A 16,887-nucleotide genomic window follows, 5' to 3' on the forward strand; every position below is an offset into this window, starting at 1 on the left:
ATTTCTGCATGCTGTAGAAGTTATGAAACTCGAAGAAAGAAGCCAGCAATGTGGTCTGTTCTAGGCAGAGATGCTCCTTCTGCGTGGGGACCAGGGTGTTGGAAAGACTGACACTTGTTTTTGTCATAAAAACTGTTTTTGCTAACTCCAGACTGGCTTAGTAATACCTCCGCAAGATCCTTGGCTGTTCCAAATACCCTTTTGCTATGCTCTCTGCAATTGTTTATTTTATGGTGTCGACTACTTTGCATTGTTAGGATGCTGTTGCAGGCCAGTATTTTACTTGGCAAAAATCTCCGAGTCACAAGCTCAGTCTCTCAGAATTTCCCACTGTGAGTGATCAGCAAAACCGAAGCAAACTCTTACATCTGCGAAGGACGTGTGGGTAAAAGAGGGGGATTAGCAAAGAGGTGATCTCAGCCGCTTGCACTTTGCATGCAGCATATGGGGTAATTTAACTATCATAACTTAAAGTGCTGCAAGATGATGCCTGTGCCTCCTCCCCAGTGCCTACAGCTGTGAAGTGCTAAAGCACGCCACTCTCTGCTTTATTAGAGGCTGGGGACCAAAACCAAGTTGGAAATTTGAAAGTAAAACTTATCCCTTATTAAATTTGTCATCCCCGAGGTGTGAAAGCACACCCTTGTGTGCACAGGGGCTCACAACCAGCAATGGATTATTTTAGGGACAGAGATGGGTGGAGGTGGATCTTGCATTCGTGGATTTGGTCCTGTGATGCTTCTCTTCCTAAAAGGTACTGATGATGAATCAGGTTCTCACGGCAGGTAGAGGAATGTGTGGTGCAAATTTGGAGAGGGGATTTGCCGAATGCCAAGATGGCTCAATCTGGATGTCTCATCACTGTGCCCTTATTTAGAGTTTGATGTTGCAGCAATTATCGCTCTATTTTTGTCGAAGCATTGGCTTTTGTTTTTGTTTGTTTTTGTTTTTTGTCAGTCCGTTGCATCTGTTTGCTCCAGATGAGCCCTGTACCTATTGTTTTGCAGAGAAACCACCATATCCCGGTGAACTGGAGCACAAAGCTGCTGCAATGAGTCGTAAGGCAGAGCGTACTGGTAGCCTAAACCCTCATTGTAGGAAAGCCCTGTCCACCCCAAAGCCACCCACATTCCTCATAACGCTCCAGCTTGCGAGGAGCACAAATGGGCAAATCTCTTCCAGCTTCTCGGCTCTTCTTCCCCAGCAAACAACCTTTTCTGTCTTGCCAAACTGGCTCACCACAGCGATGCCCATGATGGTACTGGGACAAGGTGCCTCTGCATCCTGGTTTGGATGGTACTCTGGCCATAGAAGGTCTCAGAGACTTGGCCAGGTGACTGTGCTTGGAGGCTCAAGGACTGGGACTAAAGCAGTCACCAGCAGATGAGTCCTAATTACATGGAAACGATCCATCGCAGCTCACAGTTTTGTTCGTCAGAGAAGGATCTGAGCCTGGATTGCCAGAGAGTGGGTTGTATTTCATCCCAGGAGGATTTTGAGGGTTATTTTGGCGGAGCACAACGGAAAAAGCATGGACCGTGGCTGCCTTCGCAACTCTTGGCTGTGTGGATGACAAAGTTTGCCTTCTGGCCTGCCAGGCCTTTTTGCCCTCATTAGCAGTAACTTATTGTGGAGATGTTTTGTTCAGCATCCTTCTGGCTGGTCTTTGTCTCTGAAGACCCACCAATTGGAGCATCCAGCAGATAAGAAAACGGTGCGAATTACGTTTTGTGTCATCTATGGTTGGAATTTCAGTGCTGCAGGGTCAGCTTTAAATTATCCCTGGAGGGCTGGTTGTGTTTTATAAGCTGGATGACTTGGCTCACAGCCGTTTGATTTTTCCAAATAGTATAAATCTATAGACATTTGCCTTTGGCGCAAGAAACCTCCCCACTTCGAAGTCAAGAATAATTATTTTCCCAGAGCCAAGGTCAGCAGCTGGAGTCAAATAATGGGATGAAAAAAGCCACTCTTGTTGCTTTTCACATGATTTTTTTCAAAAGTAGTTTTGAAAAGTAATTTCAGTGCATTAGCATCCGTCGCTTGCTCCCATGGCAGCCCAGGCGGAATTCCTTAGCCCAGGTACAGCTCCCAGCATCCTCCAACAGGGCAGTCATTTCCTCTGCAGATGAACACCACTCATGGAACAAATCACCCCCACCTACTTCTCCAGCTTCCTGAACAAAACTTGAGAAAACCTGAGTTGAGTTAGTCATAAATAAGGTTATACAGAGACCAAAGCCCAGCGTATTTGTCAATACTGTTGTCAGAATGGGTGTTTTGCAACAACGGCTGGTTTTTCACCTTAACACAGAGTTGCAGAAATAGTGGAGACAGAGAAAATGAGGACTAGTTTGGAAATCACCTTGGGGCAAGCCTTGGGTTGTGCCATTGCATGATTTCCATCTGCCCATTAAAGAGCTTGAAATCTGCTCCCAGCTCAGCAAAAGCACGTGGGTGCGTCTGGGTACGATGGTCTTGGGGATATTTATTGTCGACCTCTCTGGGACACTTTAGTTCTTCTGGGTCCAGACACGTTGCCCAATTGCCATGGTGCGATGAGCTGCCCAAGCCACCAAGAAATGGCATGCAGCTGGTATCCCTCCGGCCTGATGGTGGGTTTTTCCCTGGGATTTTCCAAATTAGTCCAAAATCACACAGTTTCCATTTATTTTAAATTTTTATGATGAGCTGGAAACAATATAGTTCATAAATTTGAAATCTTTCATTTAAATTCCCACCTTTTCAGGGAGAAATGCTCTTAGCATGGAACTTGCACTAAAAATGCCAATTTCGGCTTTGAAAAAGAAGTGGGAAAATCGAGGAATACTAAAATTCCTTCCCAAGAGAAGGATGACCCTTCCCACCTTCTCTGCAGAGGGGACTTGGGATGCAGGAGGAGAGTTCCCCACCGCTGGCCCGACTGGCGGTTTGGAGGAGAAAACTGCGCGCTGCGTCTGTACAGTGTATTATTAGTTATATCGAGCATGGTTTTTCCTTCTTGAGACTGTTAAATTTATTAAGGATTATTATTTCAGGCATCCTTTCCCCTGCTACTGAAAGCCCATTAATATGGAAAACAAACCCTGCTTTCTCTGAGCACACAGACCTTTTTGGTCTGGACCAGCTTGTGTCAGAGTGACATAACCCAAAAAACCAGTAGGAACCACTTGACTGATATTCTGCTGCCAGAAATATTGAAGGTTAAAATAATTCTTGGCAGGGTCTCCCTTCCCTGCGGATCCCAGGTGTCGGACACACCGATTCCAACTCTGCCTTGGCTGCTTTGGCCTCTTACGTGGCTGTGAAGCAATTCATGGCAGGGAAAGCGAAGGGCGAGGAGCCAGCGCACGTTTCCCTCTCCAGCTCCGCCGCTCCCCGTGCTCTCAGCTCAATACGGATTTAGCTGTGGGGTCTGGGCTGGGGAGGGAGGGAGGCACCCCCGGGCTTTACCATGAGCCCCAGGATGGGGTTCCTGGCTGTGCAAAATGAGGAAAACTCGGGTGAAACACAGATCAGGTGACAATGGTGAGATGCAGAAAGGGTCTCCATTGAAAAACACCAGTGATGACTGAGGGGCGATGACAGATATTGTGTTGTAATCGTCGTGATGTCTATGTTCCCCTAGAATCCTTTTGGTTGGAAAAGACCCTCAAGATTGAGTCCAACTCTAACCCACTCCTGGCACTACCCCATGTCCCTAAGAACCTCATCTCCGTCTCTTCAACCCTCCAGGGATGGTGACTCCATCACTGCCCTGGGCAGCCTGTTCCAATGCCCCACAGCCCTTTGGGGAAGAAATTGTTCCCAAGATCCAATCTAAACCTCCCCTGACACAACTTGAGGCCGTTTCCTCTTGTCCTATCACCTGTTACGTGGGAGAAGAGACCAACCCCCTCCATGCTCCAGCCTCCTTTCAGGCAGTTGCAGGGAGCGAGGAGGTTTCTCCTGAGCCTTTTCTTCCCTATTATATTATTTGTATGTCAATATTGAAGGCGTTACTTGTTATCTTTTCTACATAGTTACTGTATTTCCCCCTTCCTCAGTGCTGCTTGTATTTCCTGGATAAATATTGGCTGTGTTCTGCTCTCCCCTGCTAATCCCTGATCCCTGGGGCTGCTTGGGGTATCTCCCAACAAGATGTGCTCAAGGGGAAGGGTAACGGCTGAGGTGACTGATGTCCCTTCACTAAAACATATAGCACGACCTTGGGTAATTCATCACCTCTTGTCTCATTTCCAAATCTGTTAAATAATGAAAATAATTATTCCTCCCTTCTAAGATAGGTCAAAGTCTGGGTGATCTCTCTTATTATGAATTTTAGAGGAACTGGCCTATTTTTGTGGAACAGTCAGATTCCTGGTTGGGGTAAATCAGGACAGTTTTGTCACAGGAGGGTGATTTTGCACCAGCTGGAGATGTGCCCCCAGACTTCCACTTTGCAGCTTTACATATGAGCAGGTCACTTTGTAAAGGATGAATAGAATATAGTTTTCCAGTGAATTGAATCTCTTTATGTAGAGTGCTTTCAGATCGATGGATACATCATGCTCCAGATCTTTTCGTCTTCAGTCTCCAGAGATCGCCTGATCAAGCCTCAAAATCCCCCTCGGGCAGCAAGCAAGTAACCCCAGCACTGGGGTTAAGGCTCATATTTTGGAAATCTGCCTCTAATTCTGGGTGCCTTCAGGTTTTATTCCCATCCTCTGGTGTGCCAAGGGTACTGCCACAAGTGTCTGATCTTCAACTGATACTGAGAAGTGGAGAGCAATGGCAAAGCTGAGCAGTTTGGGTGATGGATGCCCATGAGTCGTCCGGTTGCTGTTGGGATTATCGTCCAAATGCACCGTGAGTTCCCAGCTCACCCCAGACCTACCAGCTCCAGCGGGACAGGAGGGCCAGACTTGGAGATCTTCAGGTTTTGTTTTCCACACTAGGCATTGCCCCTTGCGCTGGTCATTGTAATTCCTGGTATCAGATGAGGAGCTGTTGCCCAAGTGAGCGAGACCGACTCTTCACCCGCCTGTTTCTCCATTGCTCTGCACCTGGTGTTGTCGTTCCTGCCTCTCCCGAGTGGGTGTATAATGGTTCCCACTCACATATAATGGTTCCCACTTGCATTTCACAGCCGCCGCGGACAGATAAACAAGGTGAGGGCTGGAATGGTCTGGCTCATAGAGCCAAGACGAACATACCTTCCTGCACAGCCTATACCAATAACCCCTGCTTTGTACCCATGGGTCATTCCTTGCCCAGATACCCACAGAATCTCGCTGTTTGTGTTAGCGGTGTAAGCGAGTCATGCAGAAAAGACTTCAGTAAACACACTGCGAAAGAGCAGCTCTCCCTCGCCGTTCTTACAGCCTAATGAGGCAAGGGTTTATTTAAGAGGCTGGGCAGGATGTGTGTTTTCCATATAATAAGAAAAGCATCAACAAGGTTTGTACACTTCAGCCTGCCCAAGGTGTGCTTGTTTGCAGGTACAAGCCCCTCCAAACCAAGCAGGGCACCAAAGTCCTTTTGTTTTAGACAGTGTGTACTCAGTGTGATCTGTTCCTTGCTTTAAGCCTCATGAGTTGGTAACATCATACTGTGATGCTGTGTGATTTCTTGGGGGAAAAAAACCCAAAACTTAGCACCAATTTTGTCTCCTTTGGATGGCTGCTTCAGATTTCACTTGGCTGAAATGGGAGTAGCTGCAATTCCACCGTGTCCCAAGGCTTCAGGCGGGTTTGGAAGACAGATGACTGCGAGGTCTGTGCAAACCTCAGCCCGATAAGCCATCAGCTGGTGCCTGTGGCTTTTGGTGGGTGGATATGGAGCAAACCCTGCAGCAGGCAGAGCGCGGTGTGTAGGGAAACTGGGGATGGTAGGAGAGGAGGCAGGGCTGGGGAGACCTGGGCTGCACCCAAAAAAATGGTAGGAGTCTGGATTTTCTGAATAAAATGACTGCTTCTGCTCAAAGGACCATCTTTTCCACCCTTCTTAATATTGAAATAAATTTTCCTGTGACAGATGGACCAAAGAATTGTGTGAGAGGCAAATGTTGGACTGGAAGGACAGGAAGAAATGGTGCTGCCCAGAAATTAAGTCCAACTTTGATTGGAGTTTTGACCCCATTCAAATGAGTGGCAAAGTTTGCATCAGCTTCAGCTGAGTTGAGATAGACTGTAATCTGTTATAGATCATAACCTTTCACTGCGTACAACGTGAGTAGCTTGGATATGGGTTTCTGGGCTTCAGGCAAGTCTGATCATGGGTTGGTTCTTGCTGAAACCAATTGCAAAAGTCATATTGACTTCAATGCGACCAGGTTCGGGCCCTGAGGCAAGCAGCCTTTTAGTCAGTCGAGATCAAGCATTATATGAATTCAACACCTGATGAATCATCTCTTAGGATATATTTTTTTCCCATTGCAGGGAAAGGGGTATATTTGACAACCCAATATGACCCTTCTCTCCTTAACTGCTAAGAAACGAATCCTACTGAATCTTCTGGCAGGAGACATCTGAAAAATGCTGGAAACCACTATGCCACGAACGTGGCAATGTGCTGTAAAAAGAGCTTTACATTGAAATGCTATTTCATTACAGAAGTTGCTATAGTTTCTGATTCTGGCAGAGATTCCCTCCCTGGAAACCCTGGCTTTAAAGTGGGGTGTTGTAAGTCAGCTGTTGTGATTCCCATTAGACTGAAACTTGGCACCGAGACATCTGTACGTTAAACTCATCCCCTGCAGGTCTTCTGAGCTTTCTCAAAGTGTGTGTGCGTGGCTTGTGCACAAGGGGAATATCAGCCCAGATTCAGTGACTGCCCTAAAAGGCTCCTTTCTGGGTTACAGACAGCGGAGCTTTGCAGGGCCCGTCCTAAGAGCAGCCCAGGGCAGGAGCGACTCAGCGTAGGCGCAGCCGTGTGAGCTGGAATACCAGTGTGAAGGTCAGCCTCTGCTTTATTACCGTCTCCCTCTGTTTTGTGTATTATATTTTGTTCTTTCCAAGGTGACAAGGTAGAAAATGAGAAAACCCATATGTGTTCCTGGATCTCTGTTTCTCTGCACAACTGCCATATGGCCTGAGCAGCAAGACATGGAAGCTGCAGGGAAAAGAGGAGAGAAAAAGGGACCTTTCCCAACCAGGTCTCTGCCCCACAGCAGTAGGAGAGAAGGTGGGTGCAAAGAAATTCCCATTGCCACCCCAGCATTGCCGGGGAGAAGCTCAGCATGAAGCGCTGGCCTATCTTCCACCTCTGGTGAGCCGTGCAGAGGACCAGTGCTGGCCTCGCTGCAGAAGGCAGATGTTCTCTTGGGGCTTATTCAGGACTGGAGGCCAAGGTGTGGACAAGGTGGCCAAATTTTTCATTTCCTGATAACAGTTTGCCATCATTTTTGTTTAGCAGTAAGCAAGTACATTTTTTTTCTTTTCCAGTTAGCACAAAGCAAACCCCTACTAGAAATATCCCACCTGGAGGTCAGTGTTTCTTGTAAAGGTGGAGGTATGTCACTGCAAGATGTCAGGTAAACTAAAGCCTGAAGTGAATGATTTGTTTGGGATCACTGTACAACACAGCTAAGAAGAACATGCAGTTATTTGTGTCATGGTCTGTTGCTGTTAGCTTAGGTCCTTGTGCACAACCAGGTGCATTTTCATAGCAGGTTCCAGGGTCTGCGCTGCTGCAGAAAGCTGTTGGTGATGGGGGAGCTGGGCAACATCCCTTTGGAGGATGCGCATCCACATGCAGCTCTTGGGAATCCCCAGCTCAGAGAGGCTCGGGTCAGATTTGGTGTGAGAAAAGGGATTTGCTGCAGAAAAAGGAAGAGGCAGGAAGGTCTTAAAAAGAATCCTTTCCATCCCTTGGGGCCTCTGATCCCACATGGTGTCGATGCTCAGGAGTCACCCATGCGGCACGGGCGATGCCGTGGGTTGCCTGTCATGAGGGGACAGCCCCGTTGCAGGCAGGTCACTCAGCAGGTTTCTGTTTGAAGTTTAGTTGTGGTCTGGATATTCTTCTTCTTTTCTTTTTTTATTCTTTCCTTGCCAGTACAAATGCACTCCTGTTGTTTTGAAGCCAGCTGTGCTTTATGCAAACCAGATGCCCATCGCAGGTGTTGCTGTCACTGGCCAGCTCGTGCCATGACTGATTTATACTGGACAGGTTGGTTTGGAAAAGCTGAAGCTCTGGTCCAGCCCAGTGCTCTTCCCATGGCAGCACTGGTGTCCCCGCAAGGGCACTGAGGCTGCACAGGACCCGTGTTTCTTCAGCATCTCCCAAAGCTCCCCCAGGTGAGACCCATCTGAGCCTGATGCAACTGCACAGCCACTGCCTTCGGGGAAGGATGCTTTCAGAAAACTGGGGTGCAGGGAGCAGTTATTGAGAGAGATGGGAGATGGGCTGCGGAGATCACAGCCTCCCGCTTGCTCCAGCACAGCCCCAGGCAGGCAGGGGAGATGAGATGCCTTCCTCTCCCTCCTAAGCCAGGGTTTGCTTATGAAAAATGAACCACGTGCCCTGGTCCTCACCACCAACTCCTTTCCTTGTGGCTTTCTGTGTGCTGCAGTTGCATTTTGCAGACATCTGGATTCAATAACTCCGTTGATACAGCCCATAAAATTAGAAACCGAACACTGCGGAAGGCAGAGGTCAGCGAGTGATTCATCCCAATATAATGCGCTGAGGCTGGAGCGCTCCATGACTCAGGATGGGGCTTTGTGGGGTCCTGGGGGTGCAGTGGGGCAGCCCCCTGCCCACAGCTCCCTCTGCTCCATGAGGAGAGGTGGGAAAGCAGGGGGAGGCGTTCATCTCCTCCGGCATTTCCCTGACCTTGGAGGGAGAGAACTGGCACCTCCCGCGTCTGAGCATCTCTGCGGCTTGCAGAGGAAGGGCTCTGCGTCCCCTTATTGGGAGCCTAATTGAGGACTTGAAAAAATTTGGCTTGTTTCTCTCCACAGACTTCTTGTGTAACTACAGGCAAATCCCTACTTTCCTCTGGCCTACTGCTGTTCCATAAAATCAGGACTTGAGCCTGCTGAAAGTCCCATTTTGGGTGGAGAAGCCTCCACGTTGTGCATTAGCTTATCCCTGCAGTGTGCTGGGCAGCAAGGCTGAACCACAGCCTGCTGCTGGTCTTCCCTGCCCTTGCAATGCTCCTCAAGCAACCGAGTCCCCGTGCCATCATCCCTGAGGAGGAGGTGGCTGCAGTGTCCCCTGGCTGGAGCCTGGTTCTGCCCCCCCGGGTCCCTCACTGCCAGCCAGCACCAGCGCTTGGTGCCCTGAGCCTTGCTATGGATGGTTCCACCACCCCAAACTCCTTTCTGCCCCAGTGGGTCTGGGTCACCACTGTCACCAGCCAGGTTTGGGGAGGTGACGAGTCTGATTCTCTCTTGGCAGTGCCCTGTTACTGCTCTCTCCCCGGTGAGCAGAGCTGGAGGTGATGTTTTGTTCTGCAATGTGCCAGCCCCAGGCCTGAGCAGGGACCAAGGGATGGGTGTGGGTTAGACTGCACGGGGTGGGATTTAAAGCTCATGCTTTAATACATTAAAATGGGCAATATATTAAAATGGAGAATGAAAGAGGAGATGAGGGGGATGGAAGAGATGAGAGGGCAGAGCATAGATTTGAACTGGACTGCTCTACTGCCGAGCAAAACTTCAGAAAGTCCACGGATCCCCTCGTGCCTGCAAGCACAAGTGTGCGTGTAGGCTGGTTTGCGTGCCAGCTGCTGAGTGTGCGTGTGCTCGTCGCCCTGGATTTACCTTCTGCTTTCTGAGGTACTTGCTCCCTTCGTGTTCTCTCTGCAGCCAAGAGAGTGAGAAACGTGCTGCATATTTGCGTGGTGACAGCATGCGATGTGCTGTCTCCGGAGCACAGAGGCGCTCGCCAGAGGGATGAAGGTTTTCATCACCGTATGTGCGGGCACTGACTCACACAGGGACACTGGATGGTGGGGGAAGGATTTCAAAGTCAGGAAGAGAGCCAGAGCCTTAACCCTGCCAACAGACCTTACCTGTGGGGCTGCAAAGTCTTTCAGACAGCGTTTGCTGCAGCGACATGCCCCTGGTGATCTGGTCTGGTTATCACCCAGTGTGTGTGACTGGCCCCTTGTACGAAATGCAGGACGGGACGGTCGGAGTGGGGACTGTGGCTCAGGCTGGTGACAGTGGCAAGCAGGCAGTGGTGTCACACCAGCTTTGGCCTGGGGATGTGCGCTGGCATAACTGGGGAGCTGGGCTGGGACTTGGTGCCACTGCTTTGGTTCTCGTAAAGCTCTGCAGCAATCATGTTTGATTCTGATTGGGGAGAGTAGAAGGGGTTTAAGCCATCTCATGCAGGACCTGGTCTAGACAAGAGGTTTTATTATAACTATTGTTTTTTATCTCAATTGTTCTTTCATTTTTATTCGCTTCGCTTGACCTCAGCACCTTGAGACCACCGGTCCTGTTGGCATGAAACCATATTTTCCTACTATCCTATATCCAAGATTGTAATCTCCAGAGCCACTTCCTGGGCAATATTTTGGTGAATAATATCTGTGGTTTCCCTTGTGTTTGCACAAGTATTTATATCTGCAAACACATGGAGCAACTCTTAGCCCCTGGTATTGCAGAGGAGCATCCTATACTTCCAAGCCCTGATGACTCGGAGACTTTTCCTTCCCCTGAACCTTCAGCCGGGGTGAAGCCGTTAATCTCCCAGCCTGTGACACGCTCCTTCACACCCACCCTGCCAAATCCCTCGCTTTGCTGGGAGGGAGCGTGCTGACAATTGCAGTGTTTATAGCTCCCCAGGTGCTCCGGCATGGAGGGGCTTTGCAGCTCTTGTCACTCCTCAGGGCTCTCAGGGGAAGAGGCACAAGCCACATCGCCTTCCCTCGTGTTTTTTTGTGGATGCCTGTGTTTTTTGCGGAAGCCGAGCCTTGCGCATCGCGTGAGCCTGGCTTCAGCAGCAGCAGGGGATAATCTGGTCCAGGAGGCAGCTGCCTTCTCCCTGCAGCATCGACCCTACTGTGAAGCCCCAGGGATTTTCCTCACCTTCATTCTCCCTATTGCTGGTGCGAAGAGGATTCCTTAAGGTGGGAGGTGGGATTTTTGCAGAAACCTCAGTATCCTGTGCTGGACAAATGAGTTGCCAAGCGAAGGTCTTGTGTTTTTTGTTACGAGGCTCTAGGCTGGACTTGAGCAGTTTGAGCTGGACTCCTGGAGCAGAGGGGCTCTGTGCGTCCAGCATCTGATGACAGGTTTTAACGCTGGATCAGCAGGTGCTGCTCAGACAGGAGGTTTGGGAGGATATCAAGCCCTGAGCGTGCTCCATGAGAGAGCCCAGCAGCGTTCCCGGGGTGCGGGCTGTGCTCAGCATTGCTGCAGAGATGGCTCTCAGTTCCTTCCCTACCCAGCGAGGATCTTGCTCCTTTTAAAGTGAATTTTAATCCCGTCTAACTTTGCTGAAGGCAAATTGATATTCCCCGAGGAAGCACAGGCAGGATCAAAGACCAGCAAGATCTTTTTTCTGGAAAGTTTGGCTGGATTAGGCTAGGCTTTTATAAATATGCCGATCAAGTACATGACCTGTGTTTCATTTCAAGTATATTTTATTAACTTTATTTTTTTGACTTGTCGTGGCTCGAATGTGGCTTGGCTGAACAGCTTCAGACTGATAATAGCTTTGGCCGTGGTGCGAGCCTGTGCTGTTAACTAATTTGCAAGGGGTTTCTTTAATTATAAATGCTCTTTTTCACATCATCGCAGTCTGCGTGGCAGATACATCTTTTTAGAAACCACATGCCCAGGGATGTGTAAGGGCTGTGGCTCAGCTGGGAGTGCGGGCCACACAGGCATCAGGACATCTGCAGGCAGGGGACCAGGGCTGCACCGGGAACACCAAAGAGAAAAGTGGTGTGTGGAGCTCTCAGCGAGAGGATGAAGCTCAGTACTGCTGAAAAATCACACCAAAGTGGTTCCAAATGATGCAGCCAGAGTCATCAGCTGCAGATGAAAATCCCTGTCTATCTCCCCCCAACAGACTTTCTGCTCCGCGATGGGGGCTGCAGATGTTTCAGAGCCCGCAGAGCGTTGCAGGGGCTGAAACACCATTGCAGGGGGAAGGAAGCACCCAGCCAAAGGAGGAAAAACTAATTAAATAATGCTCTTTTTGTTTTCCTAATTGCTGTTGTTTAAAAAAAAAGAGGAGTTCACAGTGAGACAGGAGCTCAGTCTTTCTGTGTTGAACCTCGCTGGTTTTAGTGATGGTGCTGCTGCTGCCTTTTGGGGGAACTGAAGCACATTGGGCTGCCCGCTGTAAAGGGAAAGGCAAGCGCTGAAACAAAAGGCTGTGCTGCCAGCTGAGTGGGCTGGAGAAGCCGTGAGAGTCCTGACTTAGTGCAGAAATCAGCCACACAGGGAAGAAGATAATTAGATGGAATAAATCATGTTTTAGGGCTTGCTGGTAAGCGGGTGCAGGGGAGCGGTGGTGCTGAGTGGCGCTGCGGCCGACAGCACCCAGGGCTGGGCATCCGTGCCTGGACTTGCTCTCACAAGATCGGGGCTGTCGGGGTGATCTGACTCACTGGCACCAAGGCCGTGTTCATCAGAGCCCAGGGGAGGGTCTGGGCTTTGAGGTGCGCTGGGCTCTGGCAGGTTTAACCTGGGGGTAACAAGAAAGCATTGGGGTGCAGGAGGCATTTGGTAGATGCAGCTCCCCTTCTCCTCTTGCACTTTTTGCGTTGCGTCTGCACCCCAGCACCAACACCCAACAAGGTGACGTGTGTCGTGGTGGTGGCCCATGCGTGACATGGCTGAGCCTCAGGGGTCTGGCCCGTGCCCGGGGGCTCTGCCACCATGTCCTGGGTCCCACGGAGCAGCCTGGCTGTGCTGTGCTGTGCAGGGAGAGCTGCCGGCTTCTGAATCACACGTTGGGTCCGGCCGGCCAAACCATGCGTGCTCTGAAGCCGCGCAGCTTGGATCCGAAAAAATAAGAAGCTCTTCCAATTCCACCCCCCCACACCCCTTCCCTCTCCCCAGCTCTGAAAGCAAAAGGAGAGTTCAGGAGTTTCACACAGCATCCAGTTTCAGGCAAATGTTTTCTGTAAAGCTAATTGAAAATATTCCTCTGCGCCGTTCCCGCTCACACAAGACTGTTGGGGGGTCAGGGCTGTGGGGGCGTTCCCGCGCATCCCTGGGTTGGGGCTCGGGCCGCTGGCCGGCACCCGGTGCTGGGGAAGGTGCTGAGTGGTTACAGCAGGAGCCGGCAGGTTTTGTCAGATCCTCATAAACTCTCGGAGCTTTATGGCAACTGCTCAGCCCCAGAGAATAACCTTCCCAGAGAATTTATGATGCAAACGTTTGTCCCAAACTCTTCAGAGGCGAGTGTAAAATGGCTTAAATCATCGGGATTTGCATAGCACGAGCTGATGGGGACGTGTGGCTTCCCGTGAAAGGCTTTTGGCAAAGTCTCCCTGCCTCATCTTGCTCATTGTTGATACCCACCTTGCTCAGCAAGGCCATGAGGCTGCCCAGCTGGGACCATCTGGGGTATCTGCAGTGGACTCGATGCAGGGCAGTGCTGGCTGGTGTCCCCACGTCCCCGAGGGACCTCAGCCTGCTTGGATGGGCTGGATCTGTCCGCAGGTGCCAAAGGGACACCCTGCCTGGCACAGCCCCTCAGCGCCCATCTTGGTGCCTGGTTTGGGTGCACAGACGAGGGCTGTGCAGGAGCGCGGCTCCGTGCGCAGGATCAGGTTTAGGAGATGGGCACTGACTTTTGGTGAATTACCTTCATATTCTTAATTCTCCACTCACTCATGAGTGTCACAACAAGAGAGCCTGGAAAGACTCCCAAACACACCAGAAAGGAATCTAATTTCTTTTCGAGGGAGTTGCTGCAGAAAAACATTTGAGTTATTTGCTAAGCTCTAATAATGATACTTTGCATTTGCATTGCAGTTTCCACCTAAGGGCATCTTGGCACAGCCGGTAATTAAACCTCTAAGTCCTTGCGAGGGAGACAAAGCCCTTTTCTAACATTTGACAGACAGCTAAACTTTGGGCCAGGGTCAGATTAAGTGGCTTGCTCGGAGATGTACATTGAGTGTGCAGCAAATCCAAACTCAAACAAGAGCCTCGCTCAACCCAAAGAGACATTTGGGATTCTGGTCCCTCCGCTCTGCTCCAGTTGGCTTTTTGTAAGCTTCTGTCGTTTGATGGCAGCTCAGAGACATCCCTTCTCGGTATTAAATGCAGGAAGGTCTTTTGTTGGACTTAGGCAAGAAGGAGAGCTAATTGCAAATTCAATTTCGGTTTAGAAAATGCAGCTTGGTCTACATTACCTTAGCAGCCAAAGAGTTATCTCTTAAGACTTTGCACCAGCGCTGTATTCATTTCAGGTCTGTTTTCTTTAGAGCTTTATGGTCAGTAATTAATGGTATAATTACACATCGACATAATGACGGCTCCTGAGACGACAAAGCTCGGGGGCAGGGCACTGAGTGTCACTCATTGTTCGTTCCTGTTTCTCTATTTTGGAGAGGGAGAGCGGCTTTGGGCTTTGCTGGGAGCTGGCTGCCCGGTTCCCAGCAGGGGAAGCCTTGTGTGCTGGGTTGGAAGGCACCAGCACTCTGCCAAACTCTTTACTGGGAAGTCTCCTGGCATTTCCTATTCCCTGCCCCACTATGTGGCCACCTTCATCCCAAACCTTGAAGGTGATGACCTGGTGGGAATCCAGCACGGCTGGACACCCATCGGTGGGGCAGAGCTGAGCCTGGCAGAGCTGTTTGAGCTGAGAGTGTTTTCTCTGCTTCTCCAGGCTGTTCCTGGGGTTCCCAAATTACCTCCCCACCATGCATGGCTGAATAGGAACAGACCTGGGAGCTGGGGGTTGTGTGCGCTCTGGGGGGGTCACAGCATGCAGGGCATGGACTGGGCTCTTGGGGCTCTCTTTTCCGTAAGAAGCCACGCTAGGCTGTACAGGTTCATTGGGTAGTGCTGCTGCAGGCAGAATGAGGTCTTGGACTGCTCTCAGATCCCCTTCAACCTCCTCAGCAGGCAGTGGGGACATCCACAGTCTCTCCCTGTCCTGGGCTATCAGGGGACAGGCAGACATCTGGTGGAGTTATATTGGGGTTTATGACCTACACTCACAGTTCTAGGGATGGAGACATAAGCCCATGGCAGTTTTCCCTGCTTCCAAGTCACACAGCCCCTGTCCAAGCTCCTGCCTTTGCCCTGTCCCAGGCATGGCCAGCGCAGCAGCCAGTGCCACCTGAGCCCTGACAGCCAGCAGGACACAGCCAGGCTGGAGGGACACGGTCCCCAGTGGATCAGACCTTGGCTGCTCTTCCATCCCCATCTACTGGCCAGCCTGGAAAAGAGCTTTCTGGGGAAGTTTCGTGCGACTGCAGGGTTTGAGGACAGACAGACATGTTGGGAAGAGTTGAGTCTCGTTGGCCCTGTGATCCCTGGGCCGTCCCCACTTGGACATGGGCAGGAAGGTGGAACCACAAGAGCAGGTCTGGCTGTGAGGAGAAAGCAGTTCCTGCTGGGATGAATCAAAGCGGTTCATTCTGATTTTGGGGGGGGACCTTTGCAAGACCCCATGGAGTCCATACGCAGAGAGGGCAGCTGCTTTGTGCTCAGCTCAGGTTGCTGTTGGGTCTCCAGTGATGTGTTGGAGTTTGCTTTCCTCTTTCCCATGCTGGGTCTTAGAGGAGAAAGTAATGCTGGATGGTTGGGAGTGGGACAGCAGCTCCACTGCCTCAGACCCCTGTGAACTCTTCACGTCCTTGGGCGAGTTCTCAGCTTGCTTTCTCAGTGTATTTTTCCAAAAAACAGAAGCAGCAAAGTGTTCATGTCTCACTGAGAGATTGCCAGGCATGTGTGGCGCTCCTGGGTAAAGCTGCTTCACTCTTGTCTTACCCCTGTGTGAAGGGAGAAGGAAATCCCAGCCAGCTGGGGAGGTGGCTGAATGCTGAATGGCTGATTTTTTAATAAAATCTTTAGGAAAGAAAATGGCATTGAAGTCACAGAGTCCCAGACTGGTGGGGCTGAAGGGACCTCTGCAGACCCCCAGTCCAAGCCCTGCTCACGCAGGGTCACAGAGCAGATCACACAGGTGGGTCCAGGCGGGTTTCAATGTCTCAGAGAAGGAGACTCCACACCCGCTCTGGGCAGCCTGGGCCAGGCTCTGGCACCTCCCAGCAAACAAGTTTCTCCTCATGTTCAGATGGAGCCTCCTGTGTTTCAGTCTGTGCCCGTTGCCTCTCACCCTGGCGTTGGGCACCACCGAACAGAGTCTGGTCCGTCTTCTGACACCCCCCCGGAGATATTTATAAACCTACAAGTCCCTAGAAACATTCTGGCATTCGAGTGTAGCACTCGGAAAACCCTCTGCAGTTCTTTTATTAGTTTCTGCATTAGATCAGATGTTGATCCCATGTTTGCAATGTTGGTGGGAGAAGTCATGGGTTGGACAGGAATGGGCTTCCTTGTGTCTTTGGGAGCTGGATGTGCTGTCCGTCAGCCTTGGACACTGGGGACAGAGGAGCCGCTGCCACCTCTGAGCTCTGCTCAGCCCTTTCTCCTGGAATTTTCCTTTCAGATGCATCAACTGGGCAATTTCCACCTTTTGCACACACAGATCTGAAAGGAAGAGAAATCCTGGCAGCTCTGAGCAAAGAAAACTGATTGTTCCAGTCAGTGCCAAACAGCAGATGCCCTTGATAATTTCAAGATCAAAGTGCCACTGACTGCATTTGCAGTGGGATCAGCTCATCCCCATGCTGATTAACAGGAATCGGGAGCTGTGGTGAGAGGAGCCACCGCAAACCAGCCGCAGCCGTCCCCGTGCTCAGGGACGAGCTGCAGCCCAGGCTGCTTTGTTTAGACACACGTCTCTGCTTTTGCT

At 50.5% G+C, this 16,887-nt stretch overlaps 1 long non-coding RNA gene across 3 annotated transcripts in view; it reads left to right on the forward strand.

Moving 5' to 3' along the window:
- Window positions 1-6,796: 6,796 nt before the first annotated feature.
- Window positions 6,797-16,887, forward strand: part of LOC136109818 (uncharacterized) — a 116,770-nt gene continuing 106,679 nt past the window's right edge. For all 3 annotated transcript variants that reach the window (XR_011741805.1, XR_011741804.1, XR_011741806.1), the window contains exon 1: window positions 6,797-6,936. This is a non-coding gene — a long non-coding RNA (uncharacterized lncRNA). The remainder of the gene's footprint in view (window positions 6,937-16,887) is intronic.

This window comes from Patagioenas fasciata, chromosome 18, assembly GCF_037038585.1.
Source record: "Patagioenas fasciata isolate bPatFas1 chromosome 18, bPatFas1.hap1, whole genome shotgun sequence".
In the NCBI taxonomy this organism is placed as follows: domain Eukaryota; kingdom Metazoa; phylum Chordata; class Aves; order Columbiformes; family Columbidae; genus Patagioenas; species Patagioenas fasciata.